The following is a 6281-nucleotide window of genomic DNA, read 5'->3' as shown; positions in this document are numbered from 1 at the left end:
CACAGCAAAGAACGCCAGACAGGAAGTCTCCTAGCACAGTGGAGGCCACAGCAGCAAGAGGCTAGCACCGCCCCCACCAGCACTCAACGTTCTACGAAGTGCAAAGATTGTGTCAGCATTTCCATTTTAAACCCCTAATTTCATAGGCTTACAGCTCAAGTCATAAAAATTCACTCTGGGCTGAAGTTTGGCATCCACTCTCTTAGCTGTTCTTAAGCTGTGTGCCCAAAAATAGAGACGTTTCTAGTTTTAGACATTTTGGGGATGTCTGTAAACACCCCCCAAAACTTCATTTGGGAAAAATAGGCTTCTAAGCTGTTGGTCCACAATGCATCAAAACCTTGCCTCTGTAAATATGCAGGAAACATGCTTTGAAAAAGCAGTGTTTTTCCACCAGAAATATGGATTCCCTACACACTGAACTAGGGCAGTGGAGCGATGGACTCTAATGTTATTGCATATTCAGAGTAACAGGTCATGTGACCTTCCCTGCCGTTCTCCACCACTGAGTTGTCCTTGCCCTAAAAGACGTTTGAGTTTCCAGCTGGAAGCAGCTTTGTAGAGGTTTGGAGTCAGCGATTGATTCAGATTTTTACAGGTTATTGGACCCTGACCAGTATGTATTTAAACCTCAGTTAAACTTTCCTTGTAAGGTTGGTACCAACAGAAAACCTGACATATAATAGACTGACCTTTATTGGTAGCAAATAATTGGAACTTTAGGGCTGTGAAGGTTATCTACAGTAGTCATCAGTTAAAAGTTCTCTAACCTCCTCATTTTATTTTTTTAATTATTTTATTTTATTTTGAGAGAGGGATAGAGAGCAGGTAAGGAAGGGGCAGAGAGAGAGAGAGACAGAAACCCAAACAGGCTCTGTGCTGTGAGCAGATATGGGGCTCAAACTCATGAACCATGAGATAATGACCTGAGCAGAAATCGAGAGTCTGATGCTTAACTGACTAAGTCACCCAGGCGCCCATAACCTCTTCACTTAAAATTTTCCACCCATTCTATTCTTCTTCTAAGACCTCTCACTGGCCACTGGAGCTATATAGACATTCAAAATATTGGGCAAAGTGAAAAATAAATTCCCAAGAGAAAGCTCCCAGTGTTTTAGAATTCAGACAAGTGACAAGAAACTAATAATGCTACCGGCATGGCAGGGGTGCCTAAGAGCTGAGAATTCAAATGACTTAGCTCAGGTAAGTAATACGCTGGCAAGTCCCCTCATTAGAACAGTCTGATCTGATGGAAGTTTAAAGAGTCTGGTCTCCTGAAGTGCTGGGACTTGAGCAGCCGACAAAAAGGAGCTGAAGGAGGGGCAGGGCCGGGAGCAGGGCAGCCATCGTACGGGACCTCCCCAGCCCGGACCAGGAGGTTGCCCTCTCGTCCCAAACAGTCTGCGAGACTTGGAGAGTCAAAGCTTATCTCGGGGGAGAAAGGGAATGTCTGGCTGTGGCGCCTGGTTTGGGAGCCAGGAGAGGAATCCGTGGCTCTGAGCCCTAATCCCAAACTGCCCATATGATATCTATCTCTGGAAACAAAGTGCCTATCAACAGAGGGATTTTCAAAAATATCTTCTTCATTAATGGAGGCACTACTGAAATGTCTGTGGAGCATTTAGGGGTCACTCACACCTGAAGTTTAACTTTCACTTTTTAAATGTCAAAAGCAAACTGCAAATCCACCAACAGTTAGCAATTTTACCTACTGCTGTCTAATCCTTTTATCCACTGCAAATTCCATTCCAAAGAGAGTCATTAAGGCAAAGTAAAAGTGATGAATACTAACTGATTAGGGAGGGGAAATTAGTGAGGTCCTATTAAAACGAATGCATCTCTAAGCCCTTAATACGATTTCTTTCTTCATTTTTTTAAGTTAGGCACTCAAAGGAATGCATATAAAATCTATATCGGGCAGAAGAATAATAAGAGAAACACTCTTGTACCCGAAACACAGGCTAAGAAGAAGGACACCATCCATACCACTCGAGACATCTGTGTGCTTCTCTCCCGTTTCAAATCCTGCCCCCTCTTCCCTGGAGGTTACCCTAACCATGAATGTCAGGTTTATGACTCCTTGACTTTTCTTTAATATGTGGCTCACCTATGGGAGTAAGTATTCCTAAACCAAGCTACTCAGTTTTTTGTTTTGAGCTTCATAAAAATGGTGTCAGACTGTATGCATTCTGCAACTTACTTCTTTCATTCAACATTCTTGCAATATTCACTCATGTTGATATCCATGGCAAAACTTCGTGTTCACTGCTGTATAATACCCCATTGTTTGACTGTGCTGAAATTTATTTAACCCTTGTCCTCCTGAGAGATATTTGGATTGATTCCAATGTTTCGCTATTGCATACAATTCTGATTGGAACATTACATGTTCCTGGGGACGTGGCAAGAACATCTCTGGGGACTTATTTCTGTTGAGTCATAGAGTTTACACATCTTTAATGTCCCAAATAACGTCAGACTGTTTTCCAAATTGTTGTACGCGATCACCAGCAGTGTGTATTTGTTCCAGTTGCTCTATATCCTTTCTAATTCTTGGTTTTATTTGACATTTCAAGTTTTGGCCATCTAATGAATGTGAAATGTTATCCCTTTGTGATGTTAATTTTCGTTTTCTTGATTTCCAATGAGGCTAAGCATCTGTTCATATGTTTATCAGTTGATCATATTTATTCTTTTATGAAGTGTGTGTTCAAGTCTTTCTGTCAGTTTTCTATGGAATTGTTTGTCTTTTTCTTATTAATTTGTAGAAATTCTTTATATACACTAAATCTTTGTCACTTGATATGTCGCAAATATGTTTCTGACTTGTTCTTTTCACTTATTTATGCTGACCTTTGATAAGCAGAATTTTAAACATAGTTTGTTATTGCTATCTTTGTTCTTCTTTTTCATAATTGTTTCTCACAAGAGGAAAAATAAGCTGGAATTTGGTTCATCCTTAGTGAATGGCTCCCTAGTCCCAGTTGGATAGTATTGGTTGGAATGAATCTGGAGTTGATTCATTTTATTTTACACATTTTTTTTTTTTCCACAGCAGGAGTCTGTCCCTGGAGGCCCTCAAAAAGTATGGGCTTTTGTTGATAACTTTCACCTGTTTCTGGGGGAATTCTGCTTAGTGTCAAACAGCCATCAGAATCTCATAGAGATTTTTTTGTTCCTGAGAGTCAGTAAGAAGTTGTGAAAAAGAATCTTCATCCTTACTTAGGGTTCATGGTCGTGTGGCAATATAGAACTAACAAACCCGGTATCTAAACCAAGTTCCAATCTTTACCCACTGTGTAAGCTCTCAGACCCTCGGACTTCTTGTTTGTTAAAGGGAGATAATCGCATTTGCCTTAGTCCCATTGTGAGAAGCAGTAAGATGATGCGTCCAAGTGCCCACATGACCCGCAGCTCTCCACACATGTCTGCCCCCTTCACCTTAGGAGGGGGCCCTTAGCGGTCAGCCTGTTCGGTCCATCTGTGACCTTTGGTCAAAAACCTTCCTTCCACCACTCTTGCCAAAGTTGCGTCTGCACCTTTGGCATGTATGAAGACTGTAGTGGACAAATATTTGTTGGCCAGGGCTTCTCATTGTTTTTTCCTTTTCTTTAAATACTCAGAAATATCAGCATCATGTGCTTAGCCATTCCAACTCAACTCAGTCACCATGGTCCTTATATTTGTCAAATGAAAATCCAGTATTATTTTTATAAGCACAAAATCTAGGGAGGAACACTTATGATAAATACAATCGGACATTCTGATTTTCATTTTGTCAATCACAATGTTTCACCCACAAATCCACATAGACTTTCATTCATATTCTCTCTCTCTCTCTCTCTCACACACACACACACACACACACACACACACACACACACACACTCCTTCCTGCTTCTATACACTAGTACACTTCTATACACTAGTATTTCTTAGTTACCATAAGGTACTCAGAGTAGCCAGTTATGATCGGAATGAATCAGGAGCAGTTGCAGTGAGAGTTTGGTTAAAAATCTCCAATTTCATCTTTACTGCTCCTTATAACAGAATTTAAGAAGCTTTCTAAGGCCTTTGTCCTTGATCAGCCTTCATCAATTGACCTCACCCTGGCTAACACCCGGGTTTGTGATCTTGGTAAAGTAAGGAGATACCCTAGCATCTATGCTCTTCATTCTCTCATTAGTCAAATTTATTTTTTAGCCAATGTATCAACTCAGGGTCTCAGGCACTCTTTGTAAGCCATCCATTCCTTTATTTTACAATTTTCCCTGCTTGATTAGTTGCACTGGTTCATTTATCATTCTCCCATTCTGAATTACTTTAACAAATTCTTCATTTATCATTTATTTAATCAAAAAATGTATTGTTTCACTTTTTAAAATGTGCTCTTAAATTTACTATTGCAGAAATCACTGTTATAGTTTTTAGTAACTCATAGCTTTGGAATGCACATTGCTTTTATTATATATGCATTAAGATACTTTTATCTCATTCTACTTTCATTAATATCAAAGCCTCCCCTTGATGTGGTGGGTTTTCAATCTTTCTGTTTTCCAATTCTGTACTCCAATAGTTATTTGGATATACCACTCTTCTGGCATGTATTTTATAGTGCTTTGTATCATGATTTTACTTGTGTTAATCTCCTTTCTAGATTGTAGGTGTACCGCAACTGCCTACCTGCCCCCTTTCAAAGATCACTTTCTTCTGGGACACCTGGTTGGCTCAGCTGGTTAAGCATCCGACTCTTGAGTTTGGCTCAGGTCACTGTCTCACAGTTCGTGAGTTTGAGCCCCACATCTGGCTCTCTGCTGCCAGTGCAGAGCCCGCTTGGGAATCTCTGTCCCCCTCTCTCTCTCTGCCCCTCCCCCACACGCTCTGTCTCTCTCCAAAATAAATACACATTAAAAAAAATAAATAAAAAGATCACTTTCTTCTAATAACCCTGATGAAAGGGGTTTTGTTTCCAGAGAATAGCCTTCGATTGTCCTCCTGCCACGCACTGCTGGTACCGGCCACTCTAGCCTTGAAGAGGGTGATATAGTGAAAGCTTCACTTCATTTCATTGCCCTCACCGTAGTTTCCTTCAGCACCATTTATGCAGGGGTGTTATGGACAGTATGGTTTATGGGAGTCATAGAAAGGCTAACAACATAGCACAGCAAACAACTTGGAAGTGAACATCACTGTCCTATAGTCCCCAGGCCATCCTCGTTACAGAGAATCTCTGAGAACGAAAGGAACTTTCCTTTGGTTCTACCTTACTGGCCTTCTTGTCTCCTAGCCCTTCTTCGCGTCTCTGGGCATCTCCATCCGGTGGTCCCTCCCACTCTCTTTCACAATGATTCTCTATAGAAACTCGAGTCTTCTCCCTTTTTTACACATAAACGTTCAGCACTCTCTGTGTCTAGCACATCTAAGTTGTGCCCTTCTCAGCCAAAAAGTTCCATCAAAGTGTCTTCCCAAACAATAGTGTTATGTACCCTGAAAATCAATTTTGCAACTTCCTTATTAGTAGAAGGGGCTGCGATGTGTGTGTTTTTTAATAGCATTTTTTCCTACCACACAAACGTGAGGATCTATTTTTAAATTTTTTTTTTAATGTTTTATTTATTTTTGAGAGAGAGACAGAGTTCAAGTGGGGGGAGGAACAGAGAGAGGGAGACACAGAATCCAAAGCAGGCTCCAGGCTCTGAGCTGTCTGCCCAGATCCTGACATGGAGCTCAAACTCACAAACTGTGAGATCGTGACCGGAGTCGAAGTCAGATGCTCAACTGACTGAGCCGCCCAGGTGCCCCACACATGTGAGGATCTTATTTCACACCATTCATAACACCTTACACATAAGATTATTTAATTTTGCTATTCCAATTCTTTTTTTTTAAGTTTATTTATTTTGAGAGAGAGAAAGCAAAGAGCAGGGGAGGGGCAGAAAGAGTGAGAATCCTAAGCAGCCTCAGCACTGCCAGCGTGGAGCCCAGCACGGGGCTGGAACCCACAAATCGTGAGATCATGACCTGAGCCGAACGAAGTTGGATGCTTAACTGACTGAGCCACCCAGGTGCCTCTACTCCAACTCTTTTAGCTCTTATTTAATAAAAACATTTGCATTTCAATTGTATGTGAGAAGGAGAGGGCAGAATGAGGAAGGAGACAAAACTTAAGTTTTCTTCCTTAGTTGAATGATGAGGTGTTTGGGAAATCATCAGTTTCTGCTTAGGACACACAGGAGAAGGAGCTTTTTTTTTTTTTTTTTTTTTTTTATTGTGAGAGACAT

The sequence above is a fragment of the Crocuta crocuta genome, unplaced genomic scaffold (genome assembly GCF_008692635.1).
Source record: "Crocuta crocuta isolate KB4526 unplaced genomic scaffold, BGI_CrCroc_1.0 scaffold333, whole genome shotgun sequence".
In the NCBI taxonomy this organism is placed as follows: domain Eukaryota; kingdom Metazoa; phylum Chordata; class Mammalia; order Carnivora; family Hyaenidae; genus Crocuta; species Crocuta crocuta.
Note: the sequence above shows the minus strand (reverse complement) of the source record.